Below are 18,474 nucleotides of genomic sequence, written 5' to 3'. Positions count from 1 at the left end.
ATTTCCCACTTTTTCATTCCAATCCTATATGATGAAAAGGACATCTTTCTGTGGTGTTAGTTCTAGAAAGTCTTATAGGTCTTCATAGAACTGGTCAATTTCAGCTCTTCAGCATTAGTGGTTGGGACAAAGACTTAGATTACTGTGATGTTGAATGGCTCGCCTTGGAAATGAACAAAGATTGTTCTGTCATTTTTGAGATTGCACCCAAGTATTGGATTTTGGACTCTTCTGTTGACTATGGGGGCTACTCCATTTCTTCTAAGAGATTCTTGCCCACAGTAGTAGATATAATGGTCATCTGAATTAAATTTGCCCATTTCCATCCATTTTAGTTCACTGATACCTAAAATTTCAATGCTCACTCTTACCATCTCCCACTTAATCTTATCCAATTTACCTTGATTCATAAACCTAAAATTCCAGTTCCTATGTAATATTGTTCTTTACAGCATCGGACTTTACTTTCACCACCAGACATATCCACTACTGAGCGTCATTTCCACTTTGGCCCAGATGCTTCATTCTTTCTGGAGTTATTAGTAATTGCCCTTCTCTCTTCCCAGTAGCCTATTGGACACCTTCCAACCTGGGGCCTCATCTTCTGGTGTCATATCTTTTTGCCTTTTCATACTGTTCATGGGGTTTTCACAGCAAGAATACTGGAGTGGTTTGCCATTCCCTCCTCTAGTGGACCACGTTTTGTCAGAACTCTCCACTGTGACCTGTCCATCTTGGGTGGCCCTGCATGGCATGGCTCATAGCTTCTTTGAGTTATGCAAGCCCCTTCACCATGACAAGTCTGAGATCTATGAAAGGGGGTACAGCCATAGGGCATGAGAAAAACCTGTTAGAACCAACTGGGTCCAAAATGGTGGAAGATGTGACTTCCAGTAGACTTTGGGCCTCATTATATGCTCATTGTAATACACTAACATGCTAAATTACATACCCACAGACACCATGACAGTTCAGAAGCTAACCATAAAAGACCACAAAGTGGGCGACAGCCCATTTCCTGGAAATCCTCACTCCTTCCCCCAAATAATTGGAATAATCCTCCCACTCATTAGTTCAGTTCAGTTCAGTTGCTCAGTCGGGTCCAACTCTTTCCACCCCCATGGACTGCAGCACTCCAGGCCTCCCTGTCCATCACCAACTCCCAGAGTTTACTCAAACTCATGCCCATTGAGTCGGTGATGCCATCCAACCATCTCATCCTCTTAGCCTATGTAATTACCTAGATCATAAAAACTAACCATATCATATTTCAGGGTATTTCACCTTCAAAGATGGTTCACACTCTGTCTGCAAAGTGTATTTCTCTGTAAATAAATCTATTTCTTACCTAAAAGCAATAAATAAGCATATATATATATATATATATATATATAATTCACTTTTTTTGTAGCCCTGAAACTAACACAAAGTTATAAAGTAAGTATATTTCAAGTAAAAGAGAATAAAAAAGAATAATACAGCAACAACAAAAAATAAGCACTTTGTCTCCCCAAAAATAGGATAGAGATGCCATTACAGAGTTTTAAGAGAGTATAGTAGTTTAGTGGGCTTCCCAGGTGAAATGTGTTAGTTGCTCAGTCGTGTCCATGTCTTTGGGACCCCATGACTGTAGGCCCCCAGGCTCCTCTGTCCATGGAATTTTCCAGTCAATAATACTGGAGTGGGTTTCTATTTCCTTCTTTAGAGGATCTTTCTGGCCCAGGAATCAAACCTGGGTCCCCTGCATTCAGGCAGATTCCCTACCTATTCTGAGCCACCAGGGAAGTTCCTCCCAAGTGGCACTAATGGTAAAGAACCTGCCTGACAGTGCAGGAGACATAAGAGATGCAGATTCATTCCCTGGAGTAGGAAATGGCAACCAACTCCAGTATTCCTGCCTGGAAAATTCCATGGACAAAGGAGCCTGGCAAGCTACAGTCCATGGAGCCACAGTCAGACTCAACTGGGTGACTGAGCACATGCTACTTCTATTTGGCTTCCCGAGAGGCTCAGCCTGGACACATGATGGTACCAGAGGCCATTATCTTCATTTTTTGAATGTTGAGTTTCAAGCCAGCTTTTTCATTCTCCTTTTTCACCCTCATCAAAAGGCTTAGTTCCACTTCACTCTCTGTCATCTCTCTGTCATCAGAGTGATATCATCTGCATATCTGAGATTGTTGCTATTTCTCCCAGCAAACTTGACTCCAGCTTGAGCTTCATCCAGCCTGGCATTTCCCATGATGTACTCTGCAGAGAAGTTAAATAAGCATAGTAATAATATACAGCCTTGTTGTACTCCTTTCCCAATTTTGAATCAGTCAGTTGTTCCATGTCCAGTTATAACTATTGCTTCTTTACTCACATACAGGTTTCTCAGGAGACAGGTAAGGTGGTCTGGTACTCCCATCTCTTTAAGAATATTCTACAGTTTATTGTCATTCACACAGTCAAAGGCTTTAGCATAGTCAATGAAGCAGAAGTAGATGTTTTTCTGGAATCCCCTTGCTTTCTCCATGATCCAATGAATGTTGGCAATTTGATCTCTGGTTCCTTTGCCTTTTGTAAACCCAGCTTGTAAATCAGGAATTTCCAATGTGGTTGGTGATAAGAGTTAATAGAAGTCTCCTCAGATCAGTTCAGTTTTGGTTTTGTGAAGTAAGTATGACAAAGCAAAAGAGGGGCAAAAGATTTGAGCATGCCATGTATGCATGGGAGTGATTATAAAGTTTGACAATGGAATTTAAGCCTTTTTTACCTTACGATGTAATTTTATCTTGCAAAGGTAAGAGAGAAAGACAGTATATAGAGGCAGAGGTTTGAGGATATATGAGTGCCAAAAATAGTACAGAGAATATGAGTAAAGAAAAGAAGCTCAAAGAATCCAGATTCTGAGACCTATGAGTACTTACTTCCTAGAGAGAACTCAGAATTGGATTCAATATATTGGTAAATTGTTAGAAATGATACCCAATAAACCATATCTTTTTTCTGTACCCTTTGAAATATGTGTTTGCTATATGCTATGGGGTTTATTTCCAATGCCTTAAATCTGAGTTGTTTTGTGAATTGCCCTGATTAGTAAAATATAGAAGTGGTGTCTGAGATGTCTCAGTCCAGGTCTTGAGGCTCTGAAGCTATGCTGTCAGTTAGAGAGAAGCCAGATACCATGAAAAGAAGTTCAGCTCCTGCTGGAGCCACATGAAGAGAAAGGCCCTAGAATAATGCTTTCCAACAGAAATTTCTGCTATGATGAAATGCTCTACATTGTCCAATGTGACATCCAGTAACCTCACATAACTACTGTGTACTTGAAATGTTACCTGTGATTGAGAAACTACATTGTTAATTTAAAAAACTTTTTGACTAACACAATTTTTGATGTAAAAATTTTTTTGATGTAAAAAAAAGCACTATGTGGATAGTGCTTACCATATTGGACAGTACAGCCCTAAGAGGAAAGACACCACATAAAGAGAGAGGCCACATGAAGACAGCTGAGCTGCCCCACTACCTGCTAGTGCCAGAGCACCAGGAGCGTGAGGCCTCCAGCCCTCCCACGTGAACCTATCCAGCCCATGTGGAACAAAGACAAGCTGTCCCTTTGTAGAGCTCTGCTCAAATTCCTGACCCACAGAATTATGAGCAACGGGATTTTCATATGCATATATATGGAAGACTCATTGGGTCTTTATATGCAGGCTTGTCACCTCTTCTCAGAGAGATCTCTATGATATAATGGAAGTTTACAACAAGGAAATCTGGGCCCCAGTCACTGGATTTGAGTGTCTATTCTTTGGGCTCAACAAAATATGTGAGTCCAGATCCCTCCTACTCTCCATAGGATACCCTTCTGCCTTTACCCCCTACTCAAAGATGCACACTGTCATAACTCCTGGCCATATGTAAGTGTAGTCTAGTTAAGGCAAGGGATGTTGACTGAGCAGAAAAGAGTCAAAGAATGACAATTTACAGCAGTTGCTGACTTAATTCTTCTTACACAGTCTCTAGTTTCTATCCTTCAGTCCTCCCATTACTGCTGAGGTCCTGACTGCACTGTATCATCAGTATTCTTGGTCACATGGAGTTTATACTACTTGCCTCTGCTTTCATTTACTCTGCTGATGCTATATTACCTGCAAGATTGAGCTGGACTCTTAAATGATTAATGAGAAGGATCATTATATGTAAGTGGAATTTTTCATGACTGAACATCCTCATTTTGTATTTCTAAATACCAATAAGCTGACCTCTGCACATATTCTTAAGTCTGTTATTTTGGGGAAGAGTATGCTTGAGGAACAAGTGAGAAATTCTTACCAGGTGAAAAAACATTAAAGTAGTACTGTACCTGGTATAAGAGTTTGTCAACGTGACTTTTTTTAAACTTTTTAAAAAGTTTAATTAATTTATTTTATTTGGAGGCTAACTACTTTACAATATTGTGGTGATTTTTGCAATACATCAACATGGATCAGCCATGGGTGCACATGTGCTCCCTCATCCTGAACCCCCCTCCCATATCCTTCCCCACTCTATCCCTCTGGGTTGTCCAGTGCCCTGCTTCATGCATCAAACTTGCACTGGCCATCTCTTTTACACATGGCAATATACATGTTTCAATGCTATCCTCTCATATCGTCCCACCCTCGCCTTCTCCCACATAGTCCCAAAGTCTGTACTTTACATCTGTGTCTCTTTTGCTGTCTTGCAAATAGGGTCATTGTTACTGTCTTTCTAAATTCCATATATGTGCATTAATATACAGTATTGGTGTTTCTCTTTCTGACTTACTTCACTCTGTATAACAGGCTCCAGATTCAGTTTCAGTCCACCTCATTAGAACTGACTCAAATTTGTTCTTTTTTTTATAGCTGAGTAATATTCCATTGTGCATATGTACCACAACTTGCTTACCCATTCATCTGCTGATGCACATTTAAGTTGCTTCCATGGCTTACCTATTATAAACAGTGCTGCAATGAACGTTGAGGTACACGTGTCTCTTTCAATTCTAGTTTCCTCAGTGTGTATGCCCAGCAGAGGGGTTGCTTGGTCATATGGCAGTTCTGTTTCCAGTTTTTTAAGGAATCTCCATACTGTTCTCCAAAGTGACTGTACTAGTTTGCATTCCCACCAACAGTGTAAGAGGGTTCCGTTTACTCCACACCCTCTCCAGCATTTACTGTTTGTAGACTTTTTGATGGCAACCATTCTGACCAGTGTGAGATGTAACTCATTGTGGTATTTATTTGCATTTTGCTGATAATAAGTGATGTTGAGCATCTTTTCATGTGTTTGTTAGCCATCTGTATGTCTTTGGAGAAATGTCTGTTTGGTTCTTTGGCCCATTTTTTGATTGGGTGATTTATTTTTCTAGCAGTGAGCTGCATGAGCTACTTGTATATTTGGAGATTGATTCTTTGTCAGTTGTTTCATTTGCTATTATTTTCTCCCATCCTGAAAGCTGCTTTTTTACCTTGCTTACAGTTTCCTTCACTCTGCAAAGGCTTTTAAGTTTCATTATTTGTTTATTTCTCTTTTTTTTTGCCACTACTCTGGCATGTGTGTCATAGAGGATCTTCCTGTGGTTTATGTCAGAGAGTGTTCTGCCTATGTTTTCCTGTAGTTTCTGGTCTTACAGTTAGATCTTTAATCCATTTTGAGTTTATTTTTGTGTATGGTGTTAGTGTTCTTGTTTCATTCCTTTACATATGGTTGACCAGTTTTCTCAGCACCACTTGTTAAAGAGATTGTCTTTTCTCCATTGTATATACTTGCCTCCTTTGTCAAAGATAAGGTGTCCAAAGGTGCGTGCATTTATCTCTGAGCTTTCTGTTTTGTTCCAGTGATCTATATTTCTGTCTTTGTGCCAGTACCATACTGTCTTGATGACTGTAACTTTGTAGTATAGTCTGAAGTCAGGAACGTTGATTCCTCCAGTTCCATTCTTCTTTCTCAAGATTGTTTTGGCTATCTGAGGTTTTTTGTGTTTCCATACAAATTGCAAAACTGTTTGTTCTAGTTCTGTGAAAAATACCCTTGATAGCTTAATAGGGACTGTCTAGAATCTATAGATTGCTTTGGGTGGTATCAGTTCAGTCACTCAGTCATGTCCAACTCTTTGTGACCCCATGAATCGCAGCATACCAGGCCTCCCTGTCCATCATCAACTCCCAGAGTCTACCCAAACCCACATCCATCGAGTCAGTGATACCATCCAGCCATCTCATCCTCTGTCATCCCCTTCTCCTCCTGCCCCCAATCCTCCCAGCATCAGGATCTTTTCCAATGAGTCAACTCTTCGCATGAGGTGGCCAAAGTATTGGAGTTTCAGCTTCAGCATCAGTCCTTCCAATGAACACCCAGGACTGATCTCCTTTAGGAGGGACTGTTTGGATCTCCTTGCAGTCCAAGGGACTCTCAAGAGTCTTCTCCAACACCACAGTTCAAAAGCATCAATTCTTCGGCGCTCAGCTTTCTTCACCATCCAACTCTCACATCCATAAATGACTACTGGAAAAATCACAGCCTTGACTAGACGGACCTTTTTTGACAAAGTAATGTCTCTGCTTTTAAATATGCTATCTAGGTTGGTCATAACTTTCCTTACAAGGAGTAAGCGTCTTTTAATTTCATGGCTACAATTACCATCTGCAGTGATTTTGTTGCCCCAAAAAATAAAGGCTGACACTGTTTCCACTGTCTCCCAATCTATTTCCCATGAAGCGATGGAACCAGATGCCATGATCTTAGTTTTCTGAATGTTGAGCTTTAAGCCAAAATTTTCACTCTCCTCCTTCACTTTCATCAAGAGGCTTTTCAGTTCCTCTTCACTCTCTGCCATAAGGGTGGTGTCATCTGCATATCTGAGGTTATTGATATTTTTCCCAGCAATCTTGATTCCAGCTTGTGCTTCTTCCAGCCCAGCGTTTCTCATGATGTACTCTGCATATAAGTTAAATAAGCAGGGTGACAATATACAGCCTTGACGTACTCCTTTCCCTATTTGGAATCAGTCTGTTGTTCCATGTCCAGTTCTAACTGTTGCTTCCTGACCTGCATACAGGTTTCTCAAGAGACAGATCAGATGGTCTGGCATTCCCATCTCTTTAGTATACTCATTTTCAATATACTTATTCTTATGATCCATAAACATGGTATATTTTCCCACCTATTTGTGTCATCTTTGATTTGTTTCATCAATGTTTTAGTTTCCTATACATGGGTCTTTTGTTTCTTTAGGTAGATTTACTCCTAAGTGCTGTATTCTTTTTGTTGCCGTGGTGAATGGGACTGTTTCCTTAATTTCTCTTTCTGTTTTTTCATTGTTAGTGTATATCAATGCAAGGGATTTCTGTGTATTGATTTTATATCCTGCAACTTTACTATATTCATTAATAAGCTCTAGTAATTTTCTGGTGGCATCATTAGGGTTTTCTATGTATAAAATCATGTTACCTGCAAACAGTGAGAGCTCTTCTTTTCCAATCTGGAGTCCTTTTTCTTTTTTTCTTTTCTGATTGCTGTGGTTAGGACTTCCAAAACTATGTTGAATAGTAGTCATGAGAGTGGGCACTCTTATCTTATTCCTGAGTTTAGGGGAAATGCTTTCAATTTTTTGCCATTGAAGATGACGATTGCTGCAGGTTTGTCACATAAGGCTTTTATTATGTTGAGGTATGTTCCTTCTATGCCTGCTTCCTGGAACGTTGTTACCATAAATGGGTACTTAACTTTGTCAAAGGCTTTCTCCACATCTATTGAGATAATTATATGGTCTTTATCTTTCAATTTGTTAATGTGGGGTATCACATTGATTTGCGAATAATGAGGAATCCTTACATCCCTGGGATAAAGCCCAATTAGTCATGATGCATGATCTTTTTAATTTATTTAAGGATAATTGCTTTACAGAATTTTGTTGTTTTCTGTCCAACCTCAACATGAATCAGCCATAGGTATACATATATCCTCTCCCTTTTGAACCTCTCTCCCATCTGCCTCCCCGTGCCACCCCTCTAGGTTGATACAGAGCCCCTGATTGAGTTTCCTGAGCCATATAGCAAATTCCCATTGGTTATCTATTTTACATATGGTAATGTAAGTTTCCACGTTACTCTCCATACATCTCACCCTCTACTCCCCTCTCCCCATGTCCATAAGTCTATTCTCTATGACTGCTTCTCCACTGCTGCCCTGTAAATAAATTCTTCAGTACCATTTTCTAGATTCCATATGTGTGCATTAGAATACGGTATTTATCTTTCTTTTTCAGACTCACTTCACTCTGTATAATAGGTTCTAGGTTCACTCACCTCATCAGAACTGACTTAAATGTGTTCCTTTCTATGGTTGAGTAATATATCATTGAGTATATGTACCATGACTTCTTTATCCATTCATTTGTCGGTGGACATCTAGGTTGCTTCCAAGTTCTAGCTATTGTAAATAGTGCTGCAATGAACAATAGAATACATGTGTTTTTTTCAGTTTTGGTTTCCCCGGGGTAAATGCCTAGGAGTGGAATTGCTGGGTCATATTGTGGTTTTATTCCTAGTTTTTTTTAAGGAATCTCTATTCTGTCTTCCTTAGTGGCTGTATCAATTTGCATTCGCACCAAAAGTGCAAGAGCATTCCATTTTCTCCATACCCTCTCCAGCGTTTATTTTTTGTAGACTTTCTGATGATAGCCATTCTGACTGGTGTGAGATAATATTTCACTGTAGTTTTGACTTGCGTTCCTCTAATAATGAGCAATGTTGAGTATCTTTTCATGTGTTTGTTAGCTATCTATGTCTTCTTTGGAGAAATGTCTGTTTAGGTCATTTTCCCACTTTTTGATTGGGTTGTATGTTTTTCTGGCAGTGAGTTGTATGAGCTGCTTGTATATTTTGGAAATTAATTCTTTGTCAGTTGTTTCATTTGCTATTATTTTCTCCCATTCTAAGGGTTGTCTTTTCACCTTGCTTATAGTTTCCTTTGTTGTGCAAAAGCTTTTAAGTTAATCAGGTCACACTTGTTTATTTTGTTTTTTATTTCCATTGCCCTAGGAGGTGGATCATAGAGAATATTGCTTTGATTTATATCATTGAGTGTTCTGCCTATGTTTTCCTCTAAGAGTTTTATAGTTTCTGGTTTTACATTTAGGTCTTTAATCTATTTTGAGTTTATCTTTGTGTATGGTGTTAGGAAGTGTTCTAATTTCATTCTTTTACATGGAGCTGTCCAGTTGTCCCAGCACCATTTACTGAAAAGGCTGTCTTTGCCCCATTGTACATTCTTGCCTCCTTTGTCAAAAATAAGGTACCCAAATGTGCATGGGTTTATTTCTGGGCTTTCTATCTTGTTCCATTGGTCTATATTTCTGTTTTTGTGTCAGTAGCATACTGTCTTGATTACCGTACCTTTGTAGTATAATCTGAAATCAGGAAGTTTGATTCCTCCAGCTCCATTCTTCTTTCTCAAGTCTGCTTTAGCTATTCAGGGTCTTTTGTGTTTCCATATGAATTGTGAAATTTTTCTTCTAGTTCTGTGAAAAATGCCATTGGTAATTTGATAGGGATCTCATTGAATCTGTAGGTTGCATTTGGTAGTATAGTCATTTTCACAGTATTGATTCTTCCTACCCTGGAACATGGAATATCTCTCCATCTGTTTGTTGTCTTTGATTTCTTTCATTAGTGTCATAATTTTCTGTGTATAGTTGTTTTGTCTCCTTAGGTAAGTTTATTCCCAGATATTTAATTCTTTTTGCTGCAATGGTGAATGGGATTGATTCCTTAATTTCTCTTTCTGATTTTTCATTGTTGGTATATAGAAATGCAAGTGATTTCTGTGTATTGATTTTGTATCCTACAACTTTGCTAAATTCACTGACTAGCTTTAGTAATTTTCTGATACTATCTTTAGGGTTTTCTATGTATAGTATCACGTCACCTGCAAACAGTGAGAGATTTACTTCTTTTCCGATCTGGATTCCTTCCATTTTTTTCCTTCTCTGACTGCTTTGGCTAGGACTTACAGAACTATGTTGAATAATAGTGGTGAAAGTGGACACCCTTGTCTTGCTCCTGATCTTAGTGGAAATGCTTTCAATTTTTCACCACTGAGAATAATGTTTGCGGTAGGCTTATCATATATGGCCTTTACTACGTTGAGGTAGGTTCCTTCTATGCCCATTTCTTGAAGAATTTTGTCAAAGGTTTTTTCTGCATCTTTTGAGATGATCATATGATTTTTATCTTTCAATTTGTTAATATGGTGTATCACATTGATTGATTTGGACATATTGAAGAATCCTTGCATTCCTGGAATAAGCCCAATTTGATCATGGTGTATGAGCTTTTTGATGTGTTTCTGAATTCTGTTCACTAAAATATGGTTGAGGATTTTTGCATCTATGTTCATCAGAGATATTGGCTGGTAGTTTTCTTTTTTAGTGTTGTCTTTGTCTGGTTTTGGTATCAGGGATATGGTGACCTTGTACAATGAGTTTGGAAGTGTTCCTTCCTCTGAAATTTTTTGAAAGAGTTTTAGAAGGATAGGCACTAGCTCTTTTCTAAATGTTTGATAGAATCCTCCTGAAGCCACCTGGCCCTGGGCTTTTGATTTTGGGGGATATTTTTTATCACAACTCCAATTTCAGTGCTTGTAATTGGGTTGTTCATAATTTTTATTTCTTCCTGGTTCAGTCTTGGAAGATTGAACTTTTCTAAGAATCTGTCCCTTTCTTCCAGGTTATCCATTTTATTGCCATATAGTTTTCATAACAGTCTCTTGCAATCCTTTGTGTTTCTGTACTGTCCATTGTAACCTCTCCTTTTTCATTTTTAATTTTGTTGATTTGATTCTTCTCTCTTTTTTTCTTGATGAGTCTGACAAAGAATGCTCAAACTACTGCACAATTGCACTCACCTTACACGCTAGTAAAGTGATGCTTAAAATTCTCCAATCCAAGCTTCAGCAATACCTGAACCATGAACTTCCAGATGTTCAAGCTGGTTTTAGAAAAGTCAGAAGAACCAGAGATCAAATTGCTAACATCTGCTGAATCATCAAAAAAGCAAGAGAGTTCCAGAAAAACATCTATTTCTGCTTTATTGACTATGCCAAAGCCTTTGACTGTGTGGATAACAATAAACTGTGGAAAATTCTTCAAGAGATGTGAATACCAGACCACCTGACCTGCCTCTTGAGAAAGCTGTATGCAGGTCAGGAAACAACAGTTAGAACTGGACATGGAACAACAGACTGGTTCCAAATAGGGAAAGGAGTACATCAAGGCTGTATATTGTCACCCTGCTTATTTAACTTATATACAGAGTACATCATGAGAAACACTGGGCTGGAGGAAGCACAAGCTGGAATCAAGACTGCTGGGTGGAATACCAATAACCTCAGATATGTAGATGACATCACCCTAATGGCATAAAGTGAAGAACTAAAGAGCCTCTTGACCAAGGTGAAAGAGGAGAGTAAAAGAGTTGGCTTTAAGCTCAACATTCAGAAAACTAAGATCACGGCATCCAGTCCCATCACTTCATGGCAAATAGATGGGGAAACAGTGGAAACAGTGGCTGACTTTATTTTGGGGGGCAACAAAATCACTGCAGATGGTGATTGCAGCCATGAAATTAAAAGATGCTTACTCCTTGGAAGGAAAGCTATGACCAACCTAGACAGCATATTAAAAAGCAGAGACATTACTTTGTCAACAAAGGTCCATCTTGTCAAGGCTATGGTTTTTCCAATGGTCAGGTATGGATGTGAGAGTTGGACTATAAAGAAAGCTGAGTGCAGAAGAATTGATGCTTTTGAACACCAAACTGTGGTGTTGGAGAAGACTCTTGAGAATCCCTTGGACTGCAAGGAGATCCAACCAGTCCATCCTAAAAGAGATCAGTCCTGGGTGTTCATTGGTAGGACTGATGTTGAAGCTGAAACTCCAATCCTTTGGCCACCTGATGTGAAGAGCTGACTCATTTGAAAAGTCCCTGATGCTGGGAAATATTGAGGGCAGGAGGAGACGGGGACGACAGAGGATGAGATGGTTGGATGGCATCACTGACTCAATGGACATGGGTTTGGGTAGATTCCAGGAGTTGGTGATGCACAGGGAGGCCTGGAGTGCTGTGGTTCACTGGGTCACAAAGAGTTGGACACGACTGAGTGACTGAACTGAACTGGCTAAAGGCTTGTCAATTTCATTTATCTTCTCAAAGAACCAGCTTTTTTTTTTTTTTTTTTTTTTTTAACCTTTACTATTGTTTCTTTCATTTCTTTTTCACTATTTCTGCTCAGATCTTTTGATTTCTTTCCTTCTATTATTTTGGGTTTTTTGTTCTCCTTTTTCCAGCTGTTTCAGGTGTAAAGTTAGGTTGTCTATTTGATGTTTTTCTTGTTTCTTGAAGTAGGAGTGTCTTGCTATAAACTTCCCTCTTAGAACTGCTTTGGTGCACCCAATAGGTTTTGAGTTGTTGTATTTTCATTGTCATTTGTTTGTAGAATTTTTTTATTTCCCTTTTGTTTTCTTCAGTAACCTGATGGTTATTTAGAAACCTGTTTAATGTCCTTGTGTTCCTGTTTCTTATAGTTTCTTTCTTGTAATTGATATCTAGTCTCATAGCGTTCTGGTCAGAAAAGATGCTTGATATGATTTCAATTTTCTTAAGTATACTGAGGCTTGATCTGTGACCCAAGATGCCATCTATCCTGGAGAATGTTTCATGTGCACTTGAGAAGGTGTATCCTTCTGCATTTGGATGTAATGTCCTGAAGATATCAGTGAGATCCATCTCATCTAATGTATCATTTAAGACTTGTGCTTCAAAAAAAAAAAAAAAAAAAAAAGACTTGTGCTTCATCTCATCTAATGTGTCATTTAAGACTTGTGCTTCCTTATTAATTTTCTGTTTTGATGAACTGTTCATTGAAGTGAGTGGGATGTTAAAGTCTCCTACTCTTATTGTGTTACTGTCAATTTCTCCTTTTATGTCTGTTAGTGTTTGTCTTATGTATTGAGGTGCTCCTATGTTGGGTGCATTGATATTTACAATTGCTATGTCTTCCTCTTGGATTGATCCCTTGGTCATTGTGTACTGTCCTTCTTTATCTCTTATAATATTCTTTATTTTAAGGTCAATTTGCTCTGATAAGATTGTTACTCCAGCTTTCTTTTGCTTCCCAATTGCTTTCTTTTTCTTCCCAATTTGCTTCCCAGTTTTTCCATCCTCTCACTTTCAGTCTATGTGTGTCTTTAGGTCTAAGGTAGGCTTCTTGTAGACAGCGTATATATGGGTTTGCTTGTTTGTTTTTTGGTTTTTTGGTATCCTTTCAGCCAGTCTGTGTCTTTTGTTTGGAGCATTTAATCCATTTACATTGAAAATAATTATTGATATATACGTTCTTAATGCCATTTCCTAATTGTTTGGGGTTGATTTTGTAGATCTGTTTTCTTCTCTTGTGTTTCTTGACTATATAGTTTCCTTTAACATTTGTTGTAAAGTTGGTCTGGTGGCACTGAATACTCTTAACTTTTGCTTGTCTGAAAAGCTTTTTATTTCTCCATCAATTTTGAATGAGATCCTTACCGGGTACAGTAATCTTGGTTGTAGGTTTTTTCCTATCAGTACTTTAAATATATTCCGCCATTCCCTTCTGGCCTGTAGAGTTTCTGCTGAAAGATAAGCTGTTAAGCACGTGGGGTCTCCCTTGTATGTTACTTGCTGCTTCTCCCTTGCTGTTTTTAATATTCTTTCTCTGTGTTTAGTCTTTGTTAGTTTGATTAGTATGTGTCTTGGCATGTTCCTCCTTGGGTTTATCCTATATGGGACTCTTTGTGCTTCTTGGACGTGACTGGCTATGTCCTTTACCATGTTGGGGAAATTTTCAACTATCATCTCTTCAAAAATTTTCTCATAGCCTTTCTTTTCCTCTTCTTCTTCTGGGACCCCTATAATTTGAATATTGGTCCCTTTCATATTGTCCCAGAAGTCCCTGATACTGTCCTCAGTTCTTTTCATTCTTTTTACTTTATTTTGCTCTTCAGAACTTATTTCCACCATTTTATCTTCCAGCTCACTGTATCGTCCTTCTGCTTCAGATATTCTGCTATTGATTCCTTCTAGGTTATTTTTAATTTCAGTAATTGTGCTGTTTGTCACGGTATGTTTATTCTTTAATTCTTCTAGGTTTTTGTTAACTGATTCTTGCCTTTTCTCCATTTTGTTTTCAAGGTTTTTGATCATCTTTCCTATCAGTATTCTGAATAATCTTTCAGGTAGTTTGCCTATTTACTCTTCATTTATTTGGACTTCTGTGTTTCTAATTTGTTCCTTCATTTGTGTAGCACTTCTCTGCCTTTTCATTATTTTTTTAACTTATTGGGTTTGAGGTCTCCTTTTCCCAGGTTTCGAGGTTGGATTCTTTCCTCCTTTAGGTTTCTGCCCTCCTAAGGTTTGTCCAGTGGTTTGCGTAAGCTTCATATAGAGTGAGATTTGAGCTGAGTTTATTTGTTTGTTTTTCCTCTGATATGCAAGGCTGAGTGAGGTGATAATGCTGTCTGCTGATCACTGAGTTTGTATTTTATGTTTGTTTGTTTCTTGTTTAGATGAGAAGTCCTGCGCAGGGTGCTACTGGTGGTTGGCTATTGCTGGATCTTGTACTCAAGTGGTTTCCTTTGTGTGATTTCTCACTATTTGATACTCCCTGGAGATAGTTCTCTGGTAGTCTGGGGTCTCGGAATAAGTGCTCCCACTCCAAAGGCTCAGGGCTTGATCTCTGGTCAGGAATGAAGATTCCACAAGTGGTTTGTTATGGTATTAAGTGAGATTAAAACAAATATCTAAAAAACAAGAAACCAAAGATGAACACCAGACAAATGGCAGTTACACAGTCAGGCAAATAATAATTAAAATAATAGAATATACACATATATATATGCACCCATGAGCAAATTCAAAACAGTCCAACAAAAATGAAATACAGTAGATAGACTTGGGAATCAAAGTAAATAAAAACTTATATTTACCAGTTAAGAACAAAACTAACTAAAGCACAAACTGGGAAAAAAAAAAAAAAAAAAACTAAAGCAAGGTGCCAATTAGGGAATAAAGCAATGAAAACAAAACTAACAATTATGTTCAGACAAAAGGAAAGAAAGAAAAGAAAGCAAGAATAGATATGCAAAGTTAAATAGAGGTAGGTGAAGATTTATATACATTAAAGATTAACTGAAAGGGGAAAAGAACAGCAGGAAAGGCAAACAAAGGAATAAACATAGAAAAAAATGTAGTTGGTTTTTTAAAAACCTAAAAATTAAATTATAAAAAATGGAAGAACAAAGAAAAAAAACAAAAAAAGGAAAAAAAGGAAAACTCCAAAGAATTTCAAAAGTCCAATGTAGAGGCAGAGGTTTATAACAACAATATAATGTGTCACTGAATGTACACATATACATATACACCCATAAGCAAAATCAAAACAGTCCAACAAAAATAAAGTACAATAGATTGACCCAATGAAAAAAGGAAACCAAAAATTATATCTCCCAGAACAAAATCAACTAAAGCATAAACTGGAAAACAAACTACAACAAGGTGCCAATGGGGAATAAAGCAATGAAATTAAAAATAACAAATATGTTGAGAGGAAGGGAAAAAAAAGGAAAGAAAGAAAGAATGGAAATTCAAAATTAAATAGAGGTAGATAAAGAAGATTTATATGCATCAAAGATGAACAGCAAGAGGAAAAGAACAGTCAGAAAAGCAAACAAAGGAATAAATGTGGGGGGAAAAAACTAACAGGTTTAAAAAATTAAAATTCAAAAAAAGAGAGAGGAAAAAAAAAAAAAAAAGGAAAACTCTACAGAACTGCAAAAGCCCAACATAGAGGTAGATGTTCATAACAACAATAAAAATGTGACTGAGGAAAAAAAGAAAATCTCAAAAGCTTTAATGAGATTTCACAGTGTGAATAAGATCAACAACTACAAGAGAGGAGGGGGAAAATGGGGGGGGGGGGGGGAATCCAAAATAATCTACAGTCAGTTCACTTCAGTTCAGTCACCCAGTCATCTCCGACTCTTTGTGACCCCATGGGCTGCAGCACGCCAGGTTTCCCTGTCCATCACCAGCTCCCGGAGTTACCCAAAGTCATGTCCATTGAGTCGGTGATGCCATTCAACCATCTCATCCTCTGTCGACCCCTTCTCCTCCCGCCTTCAATCTTTCCCAGCATCAGGGGCTTTTCCAATGAATCAGTCCTTCACATCAGGTGGCCAAAGTATTAAGTTACAACTTCAGCATCAGTCCTTACAATGAATATTCAGGACTGATTTCCTTTAGGATGGACTGGTTGGATCTCCTTGCAGTCCAAGGGACTCTCAAAGTCTTCTCCAACACCACAGCTCAAAAGCATCAATTCTTTGGTGCTCAGCTTTCCTTAGAGTCCAACTCTCACATCCATACACGACTACTAGAAACACCATTGCTTTGTCAAGGCGGACCTTTGTTGGCAAAGTAATGTCTCTGCTTTTTAATATGCTGTCTAGTTTGGTCATAGCTTTTCTTCCAAAGAGCAAGTGTCTTTTAATTTCATGGCAGCACTCACCATCTGCAGTGATTTAGGAGCCCCCCAAAATAAACTCTGTCACTGTTTCCAATGTTCCCCATCTATTTGCCATGAAGTGATGGGACCAGATGCCATAATGTTAGTTTTCTGAATGTTGAGTTTTAAGCCAACTTTTTCATTCTACTCAATCACTTTCATCAAGAGGCTTTTTAGTTCTTCTTCATTTTCTGCCATAAGGGTGGTGTCATCTGCATATCTGAGGTTATAGATATTTCTCCTGGCAATCTCGAATCCATCTTGTCCTTCATCCAGTCCCGATGATACCATGAGAGTGGTGTCATGTGCATATCTTAGATTGTTTATCTTTCTCCTGGCAATCTTAATTCCAGCTTATAACTTATCCAGTCCAGTATTTCTCATGATGTACTCTGTATATAAGTTAAATAAGCAGAGTGACAATATACAGCCTTGACGTATGCCTTTCCCAATTTGGAACCAGTCTTTTTCCAAACAGATCTAACTCTTGTTTCCTGACCTTAACACACATTTCTCAGGAGGCAGGTTAGGTGGTCTGGTATTCCCATCTCTTTAAGAATTTTCCACAGTTTGTTGTGATCCACACAGTCAAAGGTTTTGGCATAGTCAATAAAGCAAAAATAGATCTTTTTCTGGAGCTCTCTTGCTTTTCGATGATCCAATGCATGTTGGCAATTTGACCTCTGGTTCCTCTGCCTTTTCTAAATCCAGCTTGAACATCTGTCTGGAAGTTCACGGTTCATGTACTGTTGAAGCCTGGCTTGGAGAATTTTGAGCATTACTTTACTAGAGTGTGAGAGGAGTGCAACTGTGTGGTAGTTTGAGCATTCTTTGTCACTACCTTTCTTTGGGATTGGAATGAAAACTGAACTTTTCCAGTCCTGTGGCCACTGCTGAGTTTTCCAAATTTGCTGGCCTATTGAGTGCAGCACTTTCACAGCATCATCTTTCAGGATTTGAAATAGCTCAACTGGAATTCCATCACCTTCACTAGCTTTGTTAATAGTGATGGTTCCTAAGGTCCACTTGACTTCACATTCAAGGATGTCTGGCTCTAGGTGAGTGATCACACCATTGTGATTATCTGGGTCATGAAGATCTTTTTTGTATAGTTCTTCTGTGTACTCTTGCCACCTCTTCTTAATATCTTGTACTTCTTTTAGGTCCTTTATTGTGCCCATCTTTGCATGAACTAATCCTTTGGTATCTCGAATTTTCTTGGAGATCTCTAGTCTTTTCCATTCTATTTTTTTCCCTCTATATTTCTTTGCATTGATTACTGAGGAAGCCTTTCTTATCTCTCCTTGCTATTCTTTGGAACTCTGTATTCAAATGGGTGTATCTTTCCTTTTCTCATTTGCCCTCAGCTTCTCTTCTTTTTTCAGCTATTTGTATGGCCTCCTCAGACAACCATCTTGCCTTTTTGTATTTCTTTTTCTTGGGGATGGTCTTGATCACTGCCTCCTGTACAATGTCATGAACCTCTGTCCATAGATCTTCAGGCACTCTGTTTATAAGATTAATCCCTTGAATCTATTTGTCACTTCCACTGTATAATCATAAGGGATTTGATTTAGGTCATTTCCATATACATATATTTTTAATTTCTGGGATTGATTTTGTTTTGTATTTTTTATATTGTATTTTTGAGAGTCTAATCTCTGTTCTAGGTTTTTAATCTTAGATTTTTGGTATTTGTTATCAATTTTGTACCTTTAAGAGTCTAATCTTCAGTATCCATTTTGATGCAAGGATTTGATTACTGGCTTGATTGCTCTCTCTCCTTTTTGACTCTCCCTTTTCTCCTCCAGGCCACCTCTATCTCCTTCCTCCCTCTTCTCTTCTCTATATAACTCTGTGAATCTC

The sequence above is a fragment of the Dama dama genome, chromosome 1, assembly GCF_033118175.1.
Source record: "Dama dama isolate Ldn47 chromosome 1, ASM3311817v1, whole genome shotgun sequence".
NCBI lineage: Eukaryota > Metazoa > Chordata > Mammalia > Artiodactyla > Cervidae > Dama > Dama dama.
This window is presented reverse-complemented; position numbering follows the sequence as displayed.